This window comes from Pelecanus crispus, chromosome 4, assembly GCF_030463565.1.
Source record: "Pelecanus crispus isolate bPelCri1 chromosome 4, bPelCri1.pri, whole genome shotgun sequence".
NCBI lineage: Eukaryota > Metazoa > Chordata > Aves > Pelecaniformes > Pelecanidae > Pelecanus > Pelecanus crispus.
The window spans coordinates 62,073,225-62,096,769 of NC_134646.1; positions in this window are offsets into that span (position 1 = coordinate 62,073,225).

The window sequence follows — 23,545 nt, forward strand, 5'->3', positions numbered from 1 at the left end:
TTTTCTGTTGATACCAGGGATCAATTAAAACCCTGGTGTCATGTGTATCTTGACAGCTAGCCTACATCGTGCACAGATTGCTAGGTGACACCTGGCAATGTCTCTAATTATAACATCTAGCTGGTGTTTCACATAGGCTGTATGCTTTCCCTTTTGAAGTACAGGGCTGCTTTTTTCTACACTTAATTTCAAATTACAGCATATTAATAATGAAGTGTTGAAAGAATGGCAACAGATCTTGCCAATAAATACCAATAAATGATGTCACTTGAGTTGGTGCTGTTTGTTGTCTGCAAATGTGTTAGATTTATCCCTACCTGTATTAGCTCTGGGAATAGCTGCTAGCTTTACATGCTTGACTTTAGATACAATCAGCTTCTATTGTCCTTAATCTGTTTTGAGTTTATCTTGAATTCCTTGTGAGAGAGAGCTTCACATAAACTTTCAGAACAAACGATAAGAGTACAGGTAGGTCCATCTTATTTGAACTTTATCCTATCTGTCTTGATCTTTTTCTGGTGAGTGAAAGCATTTTGCACTGAAGTGCTTATTGCTATGCTACCGTAGTGTAGCACAGATGGTTGTTAGGGAAAGCCACTTAAAACATGAACTATAGGTGAGCTGTTATGCTTGTTTAAATGTTTGCAGAATTTTGTAAGACAAATTGGCGATTAATACCAGCTCAGCTTTCTGCTTGGGAGGCACATTTGATCCCTTTTTCACAGCCTTTCTATACTGCTTATTCCTCATTTTTTGTGGTAGAGAAAAATCTTTTTTCTACCACATCTGAACTTATCTGTGTGTTCACACACGCCTTTCAGCAATCTTTCATCCAATCAATATTTTGGATAAAGATTGATGGAAGTGCACACAGGAGAGCAGTTTCATTTTTGTACTCTAACTAAAAACACATTTGAACTGGGTCATGTCAATTTGCTCCACCTGAGTCCAGGCACAGTGCAACAAGCATAGTTAAAAGGGTGAAATATTTAAATTAAAAAGACCCATAAAATAAAGGACACCTCCTCTCATAAGTGGAAATAATGATTTTGGTGGTGTGGAAATTGGTCCCTGAAAGCAGGTGTGTTGTTTCTTTTCACAGTTTACAAAAGGTCTTTTCTGTAGATATGAGTACTGCTAGAACATTTGTTGGACTCAGGAAGATCCAATACAGACTTAAATTTAAGTCCTGAGATAGAATCTGGGAAAGAAAAGAAGTGCTTGCTTACAGGAATGGCAAGGGACATTGAATATTGAAATCACTAAGTGTCTGGGATGAGAAGACTTTATTGGATGGGGTCTAACTGAGTGATTGGTTTCTTGAATTAGCTCGAATGCAAATTAAAATTATTTTTTGTTGAGGTTTCTGGAATATATTTAATCCAAAAGTACTCATTATAATTTTGCTTCACTCGAACTGAATCAATCTGGCAGCACCATCCAAGTTTCAGTGATTTTTTTTTTTTTTCTTAAATGCATGCAACTTTACTGTGTATTAAGTAAAACACTAAAAGTAAAATTCCAATTTCAGAAGCTCTACTCACTGGTTATCCTACTTCACATCTTCTTCAAGTGAAAATGAGCTGTTGGTTTTCTTCTTGCACTGCAAAACTCAGGAAATGATAAGCCAAGAAAAGATGTAAGCAGATCACCTAAGTTCAGGAAGAACATGCTCATGGTGGAATCCAACTTAAATGGAGGGTTAAATTCATATATTTCTTTACCTGTCCAGTTATAACTACATAGTTGCACAAACTCCTTTGCCACCCACTCTATGAATGATAAAGAAATTGTATGTTTATAACTAGACAACAACAACAAAAAATTAAGGCAAGTGTGTTTTATTTAAGTGAATTTCATTTAAGGGGCTCTTATTTAAGGGAATTGCAAAGTCCTGAACCTGGGGAGGAACAATTCCCATGCACCAGAACATGCTGGGGGCCAAGTGGCTGGAAAGCAGCTTTGCAAAAAAGGACACGGTGTTCCTAGAAGTTGAACATGACCCATCAATGTGCCCTTATGGCAAGGAAGGCATCCTGGGCTGTGTTAGGAGGAGAATTGCCAGCAGGTCAAGAGAGGTGGCCCTTCTCCTCTACTCAACACTGATGAGGCCAAACCTGGAGTACTGCATCCAGTTCTGGGCTCTCATGTACAAGAGAGACGTGGACATACTGGGGAGAGTGTCCAGGAAAGAGCCACTAAGATGATGAATGGCCTGGAGCATCTCTCGTATGAGGAAAGTCTGAGAGAAGAGAGCCTAGAAAGGAGAATGCTCTGGGGAGATCTTGTTAGTATCTACAAATATCTGAAGGGAGGGTGCAAATTGGACAGAGCCAGGCTCTTTTCAGTGGTGCCCAGTGACAGAACCAGAGGTAATGGGCACAAACTTAAACACAGGAGGTTCCCTCTGAACCTCAGGAAACACTTTTTCACTGTGAGGGTGACTGAACACTGGCACAGGTTGCCCAGACAGGTTGTGGAGTCTTCCCCCTTGGAGATATTCAAGAACCATCTGGACATGGTCCTGGGCAACCAGCGCTAGGTGACCCTGCTTGAGCAGGGGCATTGGACTAGATGACCTCCAGGGATGCCTTCCAACCCTCAACCATTCTGTGATTCTGTGAAAATAATTGTAAAAATTAATGTCATTGTAAAAGAAATGAGACAGAATATCCATCAGTAGCAATGCACCTAGATTGGCCCTAGTTCTTTCTCTTGCTAATTTTTTTCCCTAATTTCTATATGCAAGTAAAATATATTATGTTTTGGTTTCTGGTGAAGACTTCAAATTGTTTAAGTTTCTAGAAGGTAAAGTTACATTCAAAGACATTTTGTTGGTATATTCTCAACATGTGGTCATTAGAAGTATAGCCATCTAAGGCTGCTTCTGAAGATGCTCATTAGGTTGTGATTTTGCTCTATATAATAGAAAACAGGATCACCATAGTGCCCTTTGAATGCTTAAGATGGCAAATTTTGGCAATGCTCCCTGTACTTAAAATGGATCACCACAGCTGTAACAAGCACTCTAAGACTTGTGTGGTCTTTCTGGAAGACCTGACTGAGCTGCTCCTCTAAGTTTGGAAAAAAGATCGGTGTGTATCTGGAATCAAATTTGAGAACTGATTTTGATGAGAAATACCTACATCCAGAGTGGATTTTCTGTCACTAACGATTGAGCAGTTGGTAATCCTGATTACTGTAGCATAGCTTAATACATTTCTTAAGGGCAAAAATGACCTCCCTTCTGCTTTCTTGAGCAAGCTGCCATTTTAATTGCCTCTTTCAGCCCTCCAACTTTTTTCTTGCTTAATCTGTGTCCATGATTTTAATCAACCATCTGTCACCAGTGGTGCTTTACCCCGTGCTGTAGCTATGAATGTTATTGTAAGGGGAGACAAGACCAAAAAAAGTATCTGAAGTAAAACAAAGTAACGAAACGACAGTGAAATAAACACATACAGTTCTGTAGAATACCTGAATAGGATAATTTTGTAGAAATTATTGTTCTTTATTGAGGATTGAACTTAACTGCTAAAATTCTTCACAATCGGCATTAATTTCTGCTTTTATAAAACACTGAGGAAGGCATAATGGAGATAAACAATTCCATTTTAAGTGGATGGGGATTTGTATAACCAACAAATGGTTACATACATCCTTCTAAGGGATGGTATCCTTTAGAGTCCGGTGTCTGAGAATATTTGAACAGAAGATTCAGAATCAGAGTGTGTTTGTATTTATTATAGTGCACTTAGAGCAATGAAAGTAATTTTTTTCCAAGGCCTGCTAAGAGTGGCACTCAACATCTAACACTTTTTAGTTTATACAGGGGAAGCTCTAGCATCTCATACACTACTGTGTGCTATAATTTCTGGCAAGTGCTGACACTAGCTGTAAGGGCTTTTCTGCATCCAGTCATGTTCTAATTACAACACAAGTCTTAGTGCTTCCAGGCAGTACTGTTTTCTAAGCTTAAAAATGTATTTGATCATGCAAACAAGAGAATGATGCAATATGGAAATCCATACTCTATGGAACAGTGTCTGATAAGGTTAGTGTAACAGTTTATGTGGTGCTAGAGGTTCAGATTCTAAAGGGTTTTTTTGTCAATAGACAAATCCAAAGAGAAAAACACAAAATAACATCTTTATCTTTATTGTTTTACTACTTTTTCAGATATGCACTTTGAAACTTCTTAAAATATGTAAAGACAGGATAGCATAAACAGTGACAGTTTGTTCCTGTTTCTACAATCCAAAGACTCAAGTGCTGTGATGACAATCTCAGTTGCTGATTGAGTAAATGTTTACTACAGATATTAGAAAAGATCTGGAAAAATCTAAACATAATTACAGATAGCTGCATATATGAGACCTAAATCCCGACTTTACTTAATAGCACTACTACCAAACAACACAAAATATTTCTGTTAAACTATAGAAAGAAATTATTGTTTCATTTTTGACAGAATAAAGCCACAAATTTTTTTATCTAGGTGAAGTCAAAGAATAGTGATAATATAAATGGCTTGATCTGAAGGTGAACTGATTGGTTATAATAATGCAGGATTAAATTACTTTGATATATGCAGTAATGAGGTTTATGTAATTGATATTGTTACATGAATTACAAGATACTTTTTTGATTTAGGGTTAAAGACAGATTCATCAGCTTAAATTATCCAAGTCTGAGGTGACTGATCAATGTAATTAATCTGTGTGATGATTGCCTCAGAGGATAGAGCCTGAAAATGTTCCTGAATCCACCAGGTAAAGATAATGAAGTGTGTCTGGGAAACAGCTAACTGCAGAATCAGTAAATTCTGCAGGAGCTGAGAAACCACAGAATAGCTTAGAGCAGAGCATTGTACATCTGCCAAGTGATGGACTGATACGAGAGCAGACTTAACTAATTAGTAAAGCCTCCATCCTTCCCATCTGGAGATTTAACTCTGGTGTGCGTGCACAGGCTGAGCATTATTAATCAGGATTTGGACTAGGATGCCTATGACTCCTAGGCAGCGTTTCTATGAGGTGAGACAAAACAGTTTCCTTTTGGCTAGACAAAGAGTAACAACGCCATACAGTGACTCAGCGTTGTTTTTGTCTGTTCTACATATGCTGAATTAAGAAACAAATGAGAAAATGCAGACTTGTAAGCCATAGTTTTCATAGCCGTAAATATATATGTTTTTCATTGTAATACATATATACTTTACAGCTTTTTTTAAAAACAGTACATGTTTCTGGAGCATGGCTCTGCCATCAGTGATATTCTAGTGTCTGTATCCAAAACTGTGACCCTCAGGATCACCCTTACTAGTTAGTTGCTAGCTAGTCTGCAGGTGCTCAGTTTCAGTGTAGAGTTCCTTAGTAGCTGAGGTGGGTTTTTTTCTGGACATGTCAAGAAACACCTCCATTTTGACAGGGTTAAGAATCTGCTCCACACCTAACCTGCCCTGGGATTCAAAATGAACCGTTTTCTACATAGGCTCCAGTAGATCCAGGTCCCCAAAACATAGCTACAGGAGGGAGGGTACGTTACTTCTTACCAAGCAGTTCAGAGGGAGGTATAGAAGACTAAATGCCTTTCCCGGAGGGGTATTCAGACCCATATCTTTCATCTTTAGGGTGACGTTTACCATCAAATGTCGAAACATTCATCACGCCAAGGAGAAAAGATAAGGCAAAGTGCTGAGAATATCCACCTGATAAAAAAAAGCTTAGGCTTCAGGCCTTGCAAGGTATTTCCATAATTTGTAGGGTTTTTGTAATTGATATTAGCAAGCCATTAATTAAAATGTAAATAATAATTTGAAGAGGGACTGGCAATCATGACTCCTCCATCTTCAAAGTTTTTTTCCATTTTGTAATAAAAAACTTTGACAGGCCCCTTAGACTAACCTCAGGCATGTTGATTAGAGCAGTCCCCATTAAGATGAGACATGTTTGAATCCAGAAAGCAGGAAGAGAATTTTGATTATTTCCACAAATGTATAGGTACCACAAAACATTTGTTCATATGTGGTCTGTGTAACAGCTTCTAACAGTGCTATATATTTCACAGTCTTGCAGAAATCTTCTTAAATTAAGCTTTCCAGTGATACAAAAATAGGTGGAGATAACAAAGGATGAAGGATACTAGGAGAGGACAGAGCAAGAATTTAAGGTGTTAAGTGATCATTTGAGAGAGAAAATGCTAGGCTCTTTAAATCTTCCATATCAAGAAAATTGTGTGTTATAATTTGAAAACTTAGGTTTTTCCCATTTCTCTGATTTTCAGTTGTTGAACTTTCAAAAGTAGAAGGGTTGTTCTTCTTAAAGGATAAAACTGGAAGATAAGGGTGATATTTTAGATCTCTTTTCCACATAAAGAATAAATACAAATTCAACATCTCACTAATGGGTTTCCTTTTAAGTGCTCGGTCAGAACAATGTGAATGCTCCATTTTGATAGGCTGGTAATAAAAATGACAAAAATCAAACTGAAGCACAGAAAATAACATTTCTGGATCAAAGCTAAAAAAAGCAAAAGCAGGGTTTAAAAGCTCAACATCATACAAGCCAATGAAAGATGTAATTATGCACAGAGTGAAAGAGATTGCATTAAAGAAACCTTCTATTGTAAGGTTACAGAATACTGTTTCTCACTCTGACATTGTACTTTCTGAATATAGTACTTTCTGTTTGATGAAGATAAACTTTTGAATTTGATCGGGATAGTCTTTGACTTGGATACTGAAGTCTGGTCTTTAAAAGTAGCTTGTGATTGCCTAGTCTTTTTTGGTATCCTATGGAGGAACATATTGTTACTCTTGGGTCATTTATTTAGTTCTGCTCATAGTTTGCCAGGTAATACTCTTACCTGACACCTTATAAACTTTTATAAAATGATTTACAAAATCTTACCTTTATAAAATGGAATTCCCTATTTTCCTCTTGAACCCTTTGTCATACCTTATTCCAGATTAGTCAACATAAGAAGCCTTTCTCATTCACTTGAGTTTGTGACTCGTATTCCAGATGTCTATCTTCTCTACTTCTGTGCTCTTCAAACCCTGTCTAAATTTGTTTTACTTGTTTCTGCTGATCACTATGTTCTTGCCATCACAATTGTTGTGAATGCTTATTTCTCCCTGAATTTAGTTCTCTCTCTCTCTGACTTCACTTCTCTTCAGATCCCAAAGTCAAAACTTTCTCATTCCAGGTGACTTATGCTAATATAGCAAACAGAATCACAGTTCTCTCCCCACTTTTACTCATCCTAGAATAACCTTTATCCTGCAAAGTAGGACAGTGTCCTTGGGGGTGGCAGGTGAGTTGAATCTTTCACATGAAGGACCGTTGCTTTTGCAGATTGTATTCACATTGGTAGGCATTTATTCACACAAAGATTCATGGATCATCTCCCCATGCCATGATTGGCTATATTTATTGTTTTTCCCTGCACCTTCCCTTCCCCTTTCTCATACTGCAGAAAATGCTATCCTTTGATAATCTTTCTTCCCAACAGTCTTGCATAACTTTACACCTCCAATTTTCTACCTAGCTCTTTTTCTTCATATCGCTAGTGTACACCATTTGCAAAAGATGTCTTTCTCATCAATTCATTCTTTGTTCCTGATACAGTCTTCTCCATGCATTCTTCTGTCTCCATGTTTCAAAACCTTTTTCTGAGTTGGTTCATAAGGCCACTCCCTATTCAGGAATTTTACAACACATCTGTGACTCTCAGAAACAGAGATCAACTCTTGTACTCCTTGATCAACTCGTACTTTTGTCTCCAGCTCTCTTAATGAGGATACATGCTGTTAAGAGACAGAAGTTGGTCTTACGTTAGTATTTGCAAAGTACATTCTAAACATGTGTAGCATAGTCTTAAATAGCCATTACATTCTGTCCCATGGAAAGCAGCATTTTATTCATGATATATAATTCCTTGCATGTCAGTTATTCATGGAAATATTTGTTAGAAAAAAAGTAGTCTCATGCAAAGAAAACAATTAAAGGAAATATGAAAAAAAAAATTAAGCTCAGATTTCAACTGACCTCAGTTAAGCAAATTCAGGGTGTGAAAGAACAAGTCATCTGAGATTTTTCCAGGACACAGGACTCATAACTGCTTCCTTACAGAAAGGTCCTTTGAGCATTTTACCATTTTCTTAGGGGCTGGGAATTGATTGACCTGTTTAAGGAATGATGGGTTCAGTCAGGCAAGTTACTCCTCTGGGTCTCTTTATCATGCCACCTTTTATCTGTTGTCTTCATGCCTTTGCAAGGTCTTTTGGACACCATTTGTCTCATAGTACGTGAGTGTTCAGGACTTTGCCAATGCTATTTCTATTTTACCTGTGATTTTGTCATAGGAGATACCATGAGCTGTAAGAACTATACGTACTGTTGCAAGCCACTCATGTTGACTAGATCCTGAAACCTCTTGGCCTATGCAAACTAGAAAAATCTTTGATTTGGTGTGATTTATTGGGTGTTCCCTGTCCTGTTTCTTCTTCCTCTGTTCAGCTTGAAAGCCATGGCAGATCATTGATTAAGTAACTTTCGAGTCTTCTAATATATGTTCAAATTATGAGACTTTGAGTGAAATCAAAGAATGGCATATCGGTCAGATTACGACTGCCCCTGTTAAGAAAAAAAGGAGGGTAATTGTGGTAGGCGATTCCCTCCTGCGGGGAACTGAGGGCTCAGTCTGCTGTCCGGACCCATCCCACAGGGAAGTCTGCTGCCTCCCTGGGGCCCGGGTTAGGGACATTACTAGGAAACTCCCTGATCTCGTAAGGCCCTCCGATTATTACCCATTGCTGGCTGTATAGGTTGGCAGTGGTGAGTTACAGAGAGAAGTCCTAAAGCAATCAAGAGGGACTTCAGGGCACTGGGGAGATTGGTTGCAGGATCGGGAGCACAGGTAGTGTCTTCCTCAATTCTGTCAATGGCAGCACAGAATGCTGAAAGGAATGGGAAAACTCACCTGATTAACAGGTGGCTCAGAGGCTGGTGCTGCCAGTGGAATTTTGGTTTTTTTGATCATGGGGAGGTTTACATGGCACTGCGCCTGCTGGCAGCTGATGGAGATCAGCTGTCTCCAAAGGGGGAAAGGATTCTCGCCCATGAGTTGGCAGGACTCATTGAGAGGGCTTTAAACTAGGTTTGAAGCGGGAAGGGGATATAAACAGGCTTGCTAGTGAGGAGCCCAGGGGTGGTATGACAACGTTGAGGGCGAAATCGATAGCCTATCTCGAGTGCATCTACACCAATGCACATAGCATGGGCAACAAACAGAAGGAGCTGGAAGCCCTTGTGCAGCAGGATAGCGATGACGTAGTCGCAACCACAGAAACGTGGTGGGACGACTCTCATGCCTGGAGTGCTGCGCTGAATGGCTATAAGCTTTTCAGAAGGGATAGGCAGGGAAGGAGAGGTGGTGGGGTGGCTCTGTATGTTAGGGAGTGTTTTGACTGTACAGAGCTCGACAGTGGTGATGATAAGGTTGAGTGCTTACGGGTAAGGATGAGGGGAAAGGCCAGCAAGGCGGATGTCCTGTTGGGAGTCTGCTGTAGACCGCCCAACCAGGATGTAGAGATAGAGGAAATGTTCTACAAGCGGTTGGCAGAAGTCTTGCAATCGCTAGCCCTTGTTCTTGTGGGAGACTTCAACTTGCCAGACATCTGCTGGAAATACAACACAGCAGAGAGGCAACAGTCTCGGAAGTTCCTAGAGTGTGTGGAGGATAACTTCCTGACGCAGCTGGTAAGCGAGCCTACCAGGGGAGGTGCCACACTTGACCTGCTGTTTACAGACAGAGAAAGACTTGTGGGAGATGTCGTGGTCGGAGGCCATCTTGGGCTTAGCGACCATGATATGATAGAGTTCTCGACTCTTGGCAATGTAAAGAGGAGGGGCAGCAAAACTGTTACCATGGAGTTCTGGAGGGCAGACTTTGGCCTGTTCAGGACGCTGGTTGGGAAAGTCCCTTGGGAGGCAGTCCTGAAGGGCAAAGGGGTCCAGCAAGGCTGGGCCTTCTTCAAGAAGGAAGTCTTAAGGGCACAGGAGCGGGCTGTCCCTGTGTGCCGTAAGACCAGCCAGCGGGGAAGATGACTGGCCTGGCTGAACAGGGAGCTTTTGCTGGGACTCAGGGAAAAAAGGAGAGTCTACTGCCTTTGATAGTAGTGGCGGGCAACTCAGGAAGAGTACAGGGATCTTGTCAGGCTATGCAGGGAAGAAATGAGAAAAACAAAAACCCAGCTAGAACTCAATCTGGCCACTGTTGTAAAACATAACAAAAAATGCTTTTATAAGTACATCAGCAATAAAAGGAGAGCCAAGGAGAATCTCCATCCTTTGCTGGATGTAGGGGGGAACGCTGTCACTAAGGATGAGGAAAAAGCTGAGGTACTTAATGCCTTCTTTGCCTCAGTCTTTAATAGCCAGACCAGTCATCCCCAGGGTATTCAGCCCCCTGAGCTGGAAGACAGGGACAGGGAGCAGAATGGAGCCCTCATAGTCCTGGAGGAAGCAGTTAATGACCTGCTATGCCACCTGGACACTCACAAGTCTATGGGGCCAGATGGGATCCACCCAAGAGTACTGAGGGAGCTGGCAGAGGAGCTCTCCAGGCCTCTTCCTGTCATCTGTCAGCAGTCCTGGTTAACAGGGGAGGTCCCTGATGACTGGAGGCTTGCCAATGTGATGCCCATCTACAGGAAGGGCCAGAAGGAGGACCCAGGGAACTACAGGCCTGTCAGCCTGACTTCAGTGCTGGGAAAGATTATGGAGTGTTTCATCTTGAGTGCGCTCAACAGGCATGTGCAGGTCAACCAGGGGATCAGGCCCAGCCAGCATGGGTTTATGAAAGGCAGGTCCTGCTTGACCAACCTGATCTCCTTTTATGACCTGGTGACCCACCTGGTGGATGAAGGAAAGGCTGTGGATGTCATCTACCTGGACTTCAGCAAAGCCTTTGACACAGTGTCCCATAGCATTCTCCTTGGGAAGCTGGCAGCCCATGGCTTGGATGGGTGTACTCTTCTCTGGGTAAAAAACTGGTTGGGTGGCCAAGCCCAGAGAGTAGTGGTGAATGGAGTTAAGTCCAGTTGGCGGCTGGTCACGAGCGGTGTTCCCCAGGGCTCTGTTTTGGGGCCAGCCTTGTTCAATATCTTTATCAATGATCTGGATGAGGGGATTGAGTGCACCCTCAGTAAGTTTGCAGATGACACCAAACTGGGTGGGAGTGTTGATCTGCTCAAGGGTAGGATGGCCCTGCAGAGGGACCTGGACAGGCTGGACCGATGGGCCAAGGCCAACTGTATGAGTTTCAACAAGGCCAAGTGCCGGGTCCTGCACTTCGGTCACAACAACCCCATGCAACGCTACAGGCTTGGGGAAGAGTGGCTGGAAAGCTGCCTGGCTGAAAAGGATCTGGGGGTGTTGGTAGACAGCCGGCTGAACATGAGCCAGCAGTGTGCCCAGGTGGCCAAGAACGCCAACAGCATTCTGGCTTGTATCAGGAATTGTGTGGCCAGCAGGAGCAGGGAGGCGATTGTCCCCCTGTACTTGGCACTGGTGAGGCCGCACCTGGAATACTGTGTCCAGTTTTGGGCCCCTCAATACAAGAAAGACATTGAGGTGCTGCAGCATGTTCAGAGAAGGGCAGCAAGGCTGGTGAAGGGTCTGGAGAACAGGTCTTATGAGGAGTGGCTGAGGGAACTGGGGTTGTTTAGCCTGGAGAAGAGGAGGCTGAGGGGAGACCTTATCGCTCTCTACACCTACCTGAAAGGAGGTTGTAGTGAGGTGGGTGTTGGTCTCTTCTCCCAAGTAGCTAGCAATAGGACAAGAGGAAATGGGCTCAAGCTGTGCCAGGGGAGGTTTAGATTGGATATTAGGAAAAATTTCTTTACAGAAAGGGTGGTCAAGAATTGGAACAGGCTGCCCAGAGAGGTGGTAGAGTCACCATCCCTGAAAGAGTTCAAAAAAACGTGTAGATGTGGCACTTTGTGACATGGTTTAGTGGGCGTGGTGGTGTTGGGTTGATGATTGGACTGATGATCTTAGAGGTCCTTTCCAACCTTAATGATTCCTAGTTTTTACTTTCATTATAAATGATCCGGCCACCAAGCCAGGAGGCGTGGGGTTACTACTCTACCCTTAATTGATTTAGTGGTGGACTTGGTAAGTTAGGTTAATGGTTGGACTGGGTGATCTTAAAGGTCTTTTCCAACCTAAATGATTGTATGATTCTGTGATATGCTGACAGTTGCCAATTTAACCGTGGTTAGTAGTAAAGTAAGGAACAAGCAGGGTGTATTAAAAACCTAGATGTAATGGTTGTCAGCATGAAAATAAACTTGTAATGTGTTTTATCCATTTTATGTAAGCAATTACTTTATAAGTCTTGGGGTAGACTCTAGGATATTAGCTTATTGTTGGTTTATTTATCATTTGCTACAAATCTGTCTCCTGTGTTACTGACAAGAGATCTGGTATATGACTCATTTATTTCTGGAAATGTTTCTTCAGTGTACACAGATGGTGTTTATAGACCCAATGTAAAGGGTGAGCTACTCAAGAACAGGAGATCTGCGATGTCAAAGACTTGTCATAGGTATTGTTCTCTTTTCTGAACAGAAGAAATATCCTTTCTAGTCTGGTTCTGTGGTGTTTGTATTCATGAAGCTCAGAAGACAGAGGCCATTTACTACTCTTTTGTCTGTTCTAACACATAACTCATCCTTTATTTGGAATGCAGAATTCTCTTTTGTCAATACCTCTGGCCTCAGCTGTTGTCATGGCAACAAGTGGCATTTTTGCTGAAATTCAGCTGAAGTATAATTTGGACATGGAGTGAAGCAATGCATTGCTGAAATTTTAGCTGGCCCTACCATCTTTTCTAGTCAAGTTTTGTCTTAAAAACAAATGTGTTCTGTTCTTGCATCTAAGCAGCCCATGGAAACTACTAAGGTGTACATTGCTTGTAAAAGCAACAAAGGTCATCACAGGTGTTAATTAAAGGAGACCAGTTATTCTAAATGCACGGCAGTGTTTTTCTAAAGCTTGGTATTCGTATTTTACTGCATTCAGTGCACAAGAGTTTCCAAGTCTTTTCTCTGTCATGCATTATTCTGCTTTTTATCCATGGTACCACCAAACTATTCTTTTCTCTCATAAATATATATATATATATATATAATGCTTCATGTCAAGGTTACAGGAAAATGACATAGAGTTTTAAAACTGAGAATGTGCAATATAACATGCTTTCCTCAGAATTTAGAAATTAAAATGTATTGTTTAATTCATGATTCTTTGCTGCTTGTGCATTTTTTACTGTGTAGGCTTTCTGACAGAGCATTGTTTATAAGCAGAAATAAATTCGACATAAACATTTATCATTCTGAAAATCAATCTCAGGACATATCATAGAACAATAATAGTGTCATTGGTGAAATTGGGTTTTTTTGTTTGTTTGTTTGAGAGATCATAAAAAGATCTGCTATTTCAAGGTTCACTCCATTTGATTTAGAATTGCGAAAATGCAGCTATAGTTTGCAATATACATTGCCTTGATGACTGCAAATATAAATTTTTGAGAATTTAAAGTGAAATGGAAGGAAAAAGTTTCATGCTTATGAAGTTTTTGTGGCTTTTGCTAGTGGTTTTTTTCTGATATAAGGGACCTGTAAGTTGATCAGATTGTGAATTCATGCCATTTTACAGTCTTCTCTACTGCCTTTCTAAATGGAATGATATGAAAGCTAGGACAGATTAATTCAGAATTTCAGGAGAAAGAGCAGCAAATGCCTAGTGTGCCCCATTCAATACGATCCAAGTAAAACAACTTTTCTAGTTTTAGGACAAAGTTGCACAACATAACTTCATGGCATAGGCTGAGTTAACAGCTCAAGAGAGTTTTCAGTCTTCTTTCCCTTGTTGTCTCCTCTTCCCCTCCCACTTCCCCTGCTTCTCCTCTTCTGATTGCATGGTAAATCAGCTGAGCTATTCAGTTTCTGGTTTTAACTACCAGGTTAGTTTGTCATTTTTCTACTGTTTTCCTGAAACTGATCTAGAAGCAAGAGTATGTGAGGAGGGCGAAGGGAGAGGAGCAGGACCTCCCCTTTCAGAGGCAGCAGGCTGTTACCTCAGCTAAACTGAAATGTCTGGTGGCATCTCTAATAATCCCAGCTACCCCTTAGCACATAGGAAGTGAAAGAAACGTGTTTAGAAGATGCCTTGGAGGAGTATTACATTGCTGCTGAGAACGACTTACTGATTTAGAGATTCTTCCTGAGTGTAAGATAATAAAAATTAACTAATCCTCACATACAGAGAGCTACTGTCTTCCTGGACCAAATTGTGCAGAACGTCCTGCTATAGACTATGCAGCTCAGGCCTGTACCTAATAGAGCTAAAACCATTAGTGACATTTATTTTTGAACAGCAGCCAAAGAGGGAGAAGTCGAGAATATTATTAATATGCAGACAGAGTTGGATGTGACCGTGAGCAAGTTTACTAAAAAATTTGCACAGGAATCAATGATACAGAATGTGTGGAGAGATGGATTAGACTGGGAGAAAACACTCAAGTGAGAGCAGGAAGGGAATAAGACAATGGTGAAACTCTGCTTTGCCTAGTTATTATCTTGGTGAAACCATGGCCAAATCCCAACAAATTTCAGAGAAAGGTTTGTGCAAACAGGATGATATCAAATATCTACCTACTGAAGACAAAGAGTTCCCTTAAGAATGTGGAGGACATTCAGGTCTAATGGACGAGGTGATAGAAGTAGTTGCCCTGCTGGAAAAACTGATCAGATATCCTCAAGCTATAGAATGCAGATGTAAGAGTGAAGTCACTTTCACCTTTAAGGATTTTTCTTCAGTAAGGATAATCTTATACTTGGCCATAAATGGTCTTTGAAACACTGCTTTTTTGTTTATGTTGTACAGTTGCTGGTTACAACATTAGTGGTTAACATTGAAACAGCAATTGTTTCTCCGTTAAAACCAGAGGCAATGCTTGAAATGATCAGCTCTGCCAGGAAGAAAATACTAATCTTTCATTCTTTTAATTTCTTTTCTGTGTTTCCTGTTCTGAAGTTTTCTACTGCAATTAAACAACTTGAGTTTTCATGTTAAAAACCAAATTTTTACTCTAACTGTAATTATGTTCTTGAAGTTTTTTACAGCAAGCAGCTGAATTTCTCATTGGAGATGGTTTGTGACTCGAAAGTATTGAATCATACCAAAAGGCATTATGTGCAAGTATGGCTTGTACATTTTGCCCTTTAGTATAGTTTAAATTTGAATTACTCAAAGTGGTGACAGGAGGAGGAAAGCAAGCCACATATTCCTCATAGCCCTTAAAATGGTGTTGCTAGAAAGAATATGCATTTTTTTAAAACTGTTTACAATTTTTTTTTTTTTTAAAAGATGAATTGTTATCCTGGTAAACTAGCTATATTTTCAGAATTTTGCATTTTCTGAACTGCTGATGTAGATAGTACATTAGAAACCTGGTTCTCTGTGTTCTTGCTACAAAATTGAACATCAGAAGACCTTATCTGTCATATCTCCTGTTCTTTCTGCCCAACGCATCTACAAGAAAGCAGATCTGATATCTTTCAGTCTACTTTCACTAACTGGTGCATCAGCCCAATGCTATATCCAGGCTGAAAAATCCCACCAAGAAACCCGATCCAGTGACTATGGAAATATCCCAGAAATCCCAGTGAGCCAGATAACCCTGTCTCCCATCAATCCTCCTCAGCTAAAGAACTACAGGTGATGTGCTGATGACATAACAGTCAATGCCTATGCCTTAGCAGGGAGGGGAAGAGAGAGAAAGAGAGAGAAACTACTCATGCAGTCATCTCTTCTATGTCTCATGTCTGCTTGTGTCTTCATCAGCAATGGAACAAACAAGGTGTAGTTTGCTACAGAGGTGTATCTTGCAGTCAGACTCTTAGCAGTCTGTTACAATTGATCAAAGCTCTCCTTGTGTTTGGGACACTCAGAATATCTCCCCCTGTACAGATGTTATGTGATGTAAAAGAAGGTGATTTCATGCTGTGCTTATCCCCGCCGAGGCTTGTTCTCTTCCACTGTGTTGCTGATTGTAAAATTCCAGTAACTGTTCAGTCTATTACTGTTTGACCGGTTTAGTTAAGGTTTCCAACAAGTTTGAAAGAGTTTATGAGGGGACCAACAGAAAAACAGATGAGTATTCCCACTTGCTTGTGCATATGCATAGGGATGAAATAGAAACCTTGCTTCCTTAAGCAGATGGTGAAAAAAATGAAAATATTTCAATTATTTGTGAAACGGCAACCATGGTAATGCTTTAGTTACTACTTTCAACAAAGTACTTTTTTTCTTGATTAAAATTATTAGATTTGCTTTGTCAATTAACCTAGAAGCTATGTAGGAAGCAAGGCTATTACTGTTGTTAAGCAATAGGACTTCAGCCAAGATATTTTTACAGTGACTGATTAGTAAGCCTGACTGCAATATATCCCTCCATTTCTTTAATTAAATGGAAAGGTAACATCCTCTAATAGAATATGGAATAATGCTGCCTGCCACTAGATGGTCTGATTGTGCTTCACACACAATGGTAAGAGGTGAAGAAAGGGCATGCTAGCTTTGAGTCCGGCTCTGCTGAAACCTTTCAGTGATTGATCTGCATCCTGGTTCAGCCTTAGTAATGTGAACACAGCACAGCACTGGAATAATGCAGCTTTTCTGAATCAAACAATGTCTGAGGAACTCAGGGTGCAGCCAAAGATCCCTTCTGTCCACCCATGAAGGCACATTCTGAGGCTTCTCAGAATGGGACCTGGTGGAGTTAGTACTAGGATGGGTAAAAATCATGAGTAGCCAGTGAGACAGGTTGACTACCCTGATGGGTCCCAGATCTTGCTTTTGTTCTCAGATACACTACTCGGCGTTGCAGATTGAGGCCTCTGCTCCTACCAGAGCTCACTTTTTGTTTTTAGCCCCGTAATTGCCACGGGTGTGGAAGATGAATATTCAGTGCCTTCTCTGACTGAGGTAAACCTCACATTTTCTCTTTCAGGAGAGTAACCTAACCCAGAAAAGTTGAGCTATCCTGGTTGGACTGAGCCTTTTGCAACAAACAATTTGATTTTTTCAGAGACAGGGAACATGACACTAGTGATCAGCCCAATTTCTAGAGAGAAAGACAGGCCTAGCTTCTGATCTTTTCTCCAACTCAGAAGAGGGAAACAGTTTCTGATGTCTTCTATGACCGCATGCTAAGCATTGGTGACATTCATGAACAGGGACTTTAAGACTATGGCTTCTGCTTAAGAGCCTTCTGCTGAAACTGTGCTTCAAACAGCTAAACTTCCTTTTAGATACTTAGCTGTGATGGGTGACATTCCAGCACCCCTGATGCAAAGGTCAGCTTCTGTGCAGTCTCTGCACTGCCCATAGTTGACTCTGGCAAGGGAGAAGCTGACAGCAGCATGCTGACTGAACTGGCACCACCACCCTTGCTGTGTGTGGCATTGGGCCCTTCTAAAAAGGCCTTTCAAAATAAAGCAGTCAATTAAGTAAAACAGATCTTAAGGAACTGTAACTTTAGAAAAGCTGGATTGTTTTTCATTTTTAATTGCTTTCTGGTTTGGTTTTTTTTTTTCCCCAAGTTCTTTTGTGAATTATTGTAGTAAAGACCAGATCTTTTCCGCTGTAATTGGGAGTGTAATTTCTAATTAATACATTGTATTCCTTAGCAACCAAAACATTGCCAGACACAAAGGAGACCAACACTAACAGCACCATCCAAAAAGACAATGATTCAGAGTCCTCACTGAAGATGATTACAGCAACAGATTTTATTTACTATTGCATAAAATGAAAAGAATTACAGTGCTGTCAGATATGAATATTATCAAGAAGATGAAAAGAGTAGTCAAATACATCTAGTGTCTGATCTTTCTTACTCCCTCACCCCCCCAGAAGGTTTTAGCTTGTCTAACTTTCCCATGTTTTTCTAAGTTGTCTTATAGGTTGTATGCTATTAAAGACTTCAGAATTCAATACAGTATTCCCTGGGGTTTCATTTGACACTTCTATACATGTTTGCCCTGTGCTATTTGAAGGCTTGCTATTTGCTGTTTCACATTTTTTACTCTGCAGTATCTGGTACTTCCCACTGTCTCCAGTAATGGCATATCAGCCTTTTCTCAGTGAGAAGTAAAATTGTACATTCTAGAACAATTTGAAACATATTCTTGATTTTAACATAATTCTCAGCTACTGTAATGTGATACTCTTAATTTTATATTTTTAAACTTCTGGTATGTTTTAAACTTTAGCTTGTTTTCTTCCAAACAGAAGAGCTGTGCTAGAACATTTATTTACAGGTCAACCAAACAATGGTATGATGAGGAAAACAAATTTGGAGTTGCTAAAAGCAGTATATTGATCTATTTTGGCTAGTACGCATAAAATTTGTGAAATAGATAGAAGTATCTCTTGGGCCTTGGGAGAAATCTCACAGAAATAATTTTGTTATAGAAAAAATGAAATCTCTAATTTAATACAGTCAGTTAAGACACAATATCATCAAAGTAATAGCTAACAGTATTATAAGTAACTCTGCTGGGCTTTGCTGAGTTTGGGATTGCACCATTCAATGCACCATTAAGTACATATCATGGCTCAGTCTAAATAGAAAAACGTGGAATACGAGCAGTGATATATTATGCCCATCTTGGGATTTTCAGCATGGAAATCTGAGATGTGTCCACAAATAAACTGTGTTTTTGAAAAGTAAGGACTTTGGAGAATTTTTCTAACAGAAAATAAATGTGGAAATAAACTCATGTGGCTTGTACTTTGCACTAGCAAATAGTGTCAGGAGATGTCACCTGGGTCTGCTATATGATTTTCCACACAGTTAAATGTTAGAAATTTAATGTGGTCCCAGCATGGTCCCAGCCTCTGACCACCAGCACTTGCATGAACTCCTCAAGTGTAACTGGGAGCTTTGACATTTGGGGTATTGTAGGGTTGGATGGATGGGAAGATGGCTAGTAGGAGCCGCTGTGTTTTATGTATCCTGACAATGCTTCCTCTGGTGTGTTTAATTTACAGGACCGAGGGGATTGATATAAGGCTCTAGAGGACCTTTGCTGTTATTGGTAAGGATGTCTTCTTCCTTTTCCTCATTGTGAAAACAGGTTGTTTATTTTGTAGAATGAAACTTACTAATAGTTTATACCCTCACCTAAGGAGTGAGGGAGTAGCTGGCTGGTGTAACAAGGGTTGTAGCCAGAGGTCTTTAAGTTCCTCGTGAGTACGGAAGTCACAGTAGTATGTAGGTACATGCAGAGTAAACAGCCTCAGTAGCGTAGGTGGCGTGACCACGGGGCAGCTGTGGCAGTCCTGCATGGTCTAGTCCTCCAGGTATGGCACATACGTTATGACTCCATACCTGCTTCCACTGATGAAGTACCCTGGTGTTAAGTAAGTTATCCTGTGTCCCCACCTATATATCTCTTTTTCTATCTGTAAAACAAGGGCAACAATGATGATATTTAGTGATGATATTCACTATCTCAGTGAAGCATCTTGAGATTGATAGATGCTATGGAAGAATGATACTAATAACAAGAGGGAGTTACTTCCACAGCTGTAAATCTGGATGAAAAGTATCACACTGAACAATTTTGACAAAACTGCATTTTTCTAAAGAAAACGAAACCATCTTGTGGGACTTGCATCGATTCTAACACTGTTTTTGACAGGAATGTGTCAAAATGAATTTTTGTTTACCTTTTTATTTCATTTCAGTGGTGTCAAAATATTTCATGTCAAATCATTTGTTTTTCACTCTTTTTGCTATGTCGACTTATGGGGAAACTGTACCTGTGAGTTCTGTCCTAGACTCTGTCTTGTGGGTTGTCTTACCAGGGTTAGCTTTCTAACCCAGGTAGATGACCTGATGACAATACTGCTTGTCCTCACAGTCTGATTAGGAGTGAAAAGGGCTTTGTGCTCTTTCTTTGTGGTTTGTTAAGAGAAGTAGCAATCTGTAGATATCAATCTTTACTGTATTCAAATCCTTCCGCGTGGATCCTCACAAATCTTTCAGTCTTAATATAAAGCTCTTTCATGTGTTTCAAATGCTCTGATTGCAAGAGAGTGCAATGCAGTTAACGTTAAAAGACACTTTTCTTCAGGAGCCCTGGGCATGTGACTAATTAGAGAGACATAGAATAACATCTTTTAAATTGATATACTGTATATTTATCCAAAAGTACATAGGTTGTACACAGCCTGGGGCTCACCTATTGCAACACTTACTTGAGATCTGAAGTCTTGGGAAATGACCTTAGCTCCATACCACAGCATTGCAACAGCTTCTGTCTAACCTGGCACAGAGAGACAGACTTTCCTCCTCCTGAATACTGCGACTCTTTCAGCTGCACGTTCCCCTCTGTTTTCCTCTAGGCCAAGGTCCTCAGCAATTCAGTGGGCTTTCTAACCTTGAGAAATGGGGTGGTGAAAGATATTTCTTACTGACTTGTTCACCAATTATTTCCCTCGAGGACTTCTAGTATTCTGACTGAAGACATCCTAATGATTACATTACTTTGTTTTCTGCTTGTTATGGCTAGCAGCCCTCTTTGATTTAACTTCACACAGCCAACCAAAATAATGTCAAACAGGTAAAAGGAGATACGTCAAACCCTCACATGTAAAATAAGGAGAAAAACAATTCCAAAAACCCAACTGCATATCATATTGATGAGGGTTAGAAGAACATATTTTCACACCTCAAATTTATTCATGAAATTGCATTTCAGCTAAGCTAGGTAAAATGTAAATTTGATATGTAAGGAAGCATTTGTTTTAGATTTTTATTTTTTCTTTTACACTGTCTTTGCTTAGTTTTTATTATCTTCCCTCTCCATTTGTTTCCAATGAAGTCCATCAAGGCTAGATCAGAAATAGGAACTGTACAATGGCCAAAGGTACAGAAGACTGTCTGCTCTGTTAGGACAGTCAAGAACCACAGCATAATTCTAGTCACTTAGCAGTGTCCCCACTCTACAGTTGCGGTAGCCATAACTGGTAATGTAGGAAAATGAAGAAAACACAAGGATGAGTTTTAAACCAGTCACTTCTTTCTGTAGTTCATTGATCTGTTGTGTTGGAAGGAGCTATTCCTAAGTATTTATCTGGGAAGTTGAAAGGTCTGCTTGCCAGGTGGCTGTCGTGATTTAATCCCAGCCAGCAACTAAGCACCACGCAGCCGCTCGCTCACTCTCCCTGCCCCAGTGGGATGGAGGAGAGAATCAGAAGACTAAGAGTAAGAAAACTCCTGGGTTGAGATAAGAACAGTTTAATAATTGAGACAAAATAAAGTAAAACAATAACAAAATAATAACAATATAATAATAATAGTAATAATAATAATAATAATAAAAGCAAGTGATGCACAATGCAAATACTCACCACCCACCGACTGATACCCAGCCAGCTCCCGAGCAGCAATTGCTCAGGCCAGCTCCCGGCCAACTCCCCACAGCTTATATACTGAGCATGACATCATATGGTATGGAGTGTCCCTTTGGGCTGTTTGGGTCAGCTGGCCTGGCTGTGCCCCCTCCCAGCTTTTTGTGCACCTGGCAGAGCATGGGAAGCTGAAAAGTCCTTGACTAGCATAAGAAGTACTTAGCAACAGCTAAAACATCAGTGTGTTATCATCATTATTCTCATACTAAATCTAAAACACAGCACTATGCCAGCTACTAGGAAGAAAATTAACTCTATCCCAGCTGAAACCAGGACAGCAGTATAAATAACTTTGGAAGAAAAATGCTTAAAGAGATGGGGAACTGGAAAATGGGATATGATAGAATATTTAATACCATCATTTTCTTTGGTAAGACAGCTAGGCAGAGTTTATGTGGTAGGTAGTACTATGTCTGAGTAGTAAAATATATACTATAATGACACATGAAGAAATTACCCTGAATCTAGAGAAAGCAGGAACTAGCTCAAAAATTATTAAATGAGTAAGAAGCTGAATAAATAACAGATGGTAATAGACAGATAAAGGAAGTGTTGTGAGAGGGAAAACAGTTGTATAGTTTTCCTGAAGGTATAGTTTTGAACAGATAATTTTTAGTATTTTAATTAATGGTGTAGATATGAAAACAGGGGTAAAGAGCTTTAAACCCCTCATATGTACTGTTTCCAAAGCATCCTTCTTTATTGGCTTCTGCTCCAGTTCCATACCTTTCCTATTTCAAGTAAAATGCCTGTAAAGTCCATTGTTTGATATAGTAGGAAATAAAACCTCCAGTATTCACAGTTCCATAAGCCTCTTGGAGATTTCTTACACAAAATATTTCTTCTTGTGATGCCTCAAACACTCCATCTTCTCACAAATCGATCAAACCACCTATCTCCATTATCAATCAACTCCATGTTTGTTTAGCTGAACTCTATCATTTCTGTTCCTATCACCCACTGGAGGCCAAATGATGGATCTGAGCTACTAAGGAACAGTCTTTGTAAAAGTTGTGTAATGTTGTTAAAGGTTCAAAAAGCATTCAACAATTTATTTGGTTAAGCAGGTATTCCATTGCTGGGATTTCTTTGATGTTCATGTCTATTTGCCCTGTGGCAAAGCCTGTGGTAAAGTAGTATGTAGAAACACTTTGTAGCTAGGAAAAGATTCTGCTTTACTTCAGATTGTAAGGCAAATAAAACAGTATGATAGTCTTCTGAAAAGACAAGCTTACCTTAAGTCTTAGATGTAGTTGTAGTTTCTTGATTTTCTGGGAAGAAAGGGAAATTCTTTCCAGTCATTTATGACAGAATTTAGTAACTAAAGAAGAATCTGTTGCTGAGATGAATTGTCTGCCTACCATGACTGATTAGTTTTTCCCCTATACCTTTCAAAAAGTAATGTAATTTTGGCATTTGGATAGCCAAACCACAATTTAAAGACTAACTTGTCTGGTAACCAATACATCCTGTTCTTATTTCAAATGCAGTTAGTGAACTGCCCAAATAAGATTCCTACCAGGCTAATAAGTATTTTGTATGCCATAATTCAGGAAGGTAATATTTTCACATTCATATTTTTGAATTAGAGTTCAAAAAGTAAATAAATATAAGGGATTTCATTTTTTAGTATTAATTGCACTGAAGAATCACAAATTTCCTTGAAAATAGCCATGAAAGTGTTCATTAAATCTCATTAAGAATCCATGCAATAATGTGATATATTTTTAAAATAATATGCTAGATACTGGTTCTTCCATTCTGTACTTAATGCCAGTCAAGAATTGGTAGGTAATAATAATTTTCAAATTATTAGAACTATAATTGACTTGACACCTCTGTTTTACTGTGTGATTTCCAATTAGATGTCCTGATGCTAAAGAAGCTGTCTTTTGCTGGGTTTTATTGCATTTTATTACTATTGTCTATTAACTTCAGTTATTTATTTACCAGGCATAAATTTTGATACTTCTTTAAGCAGTCTGACA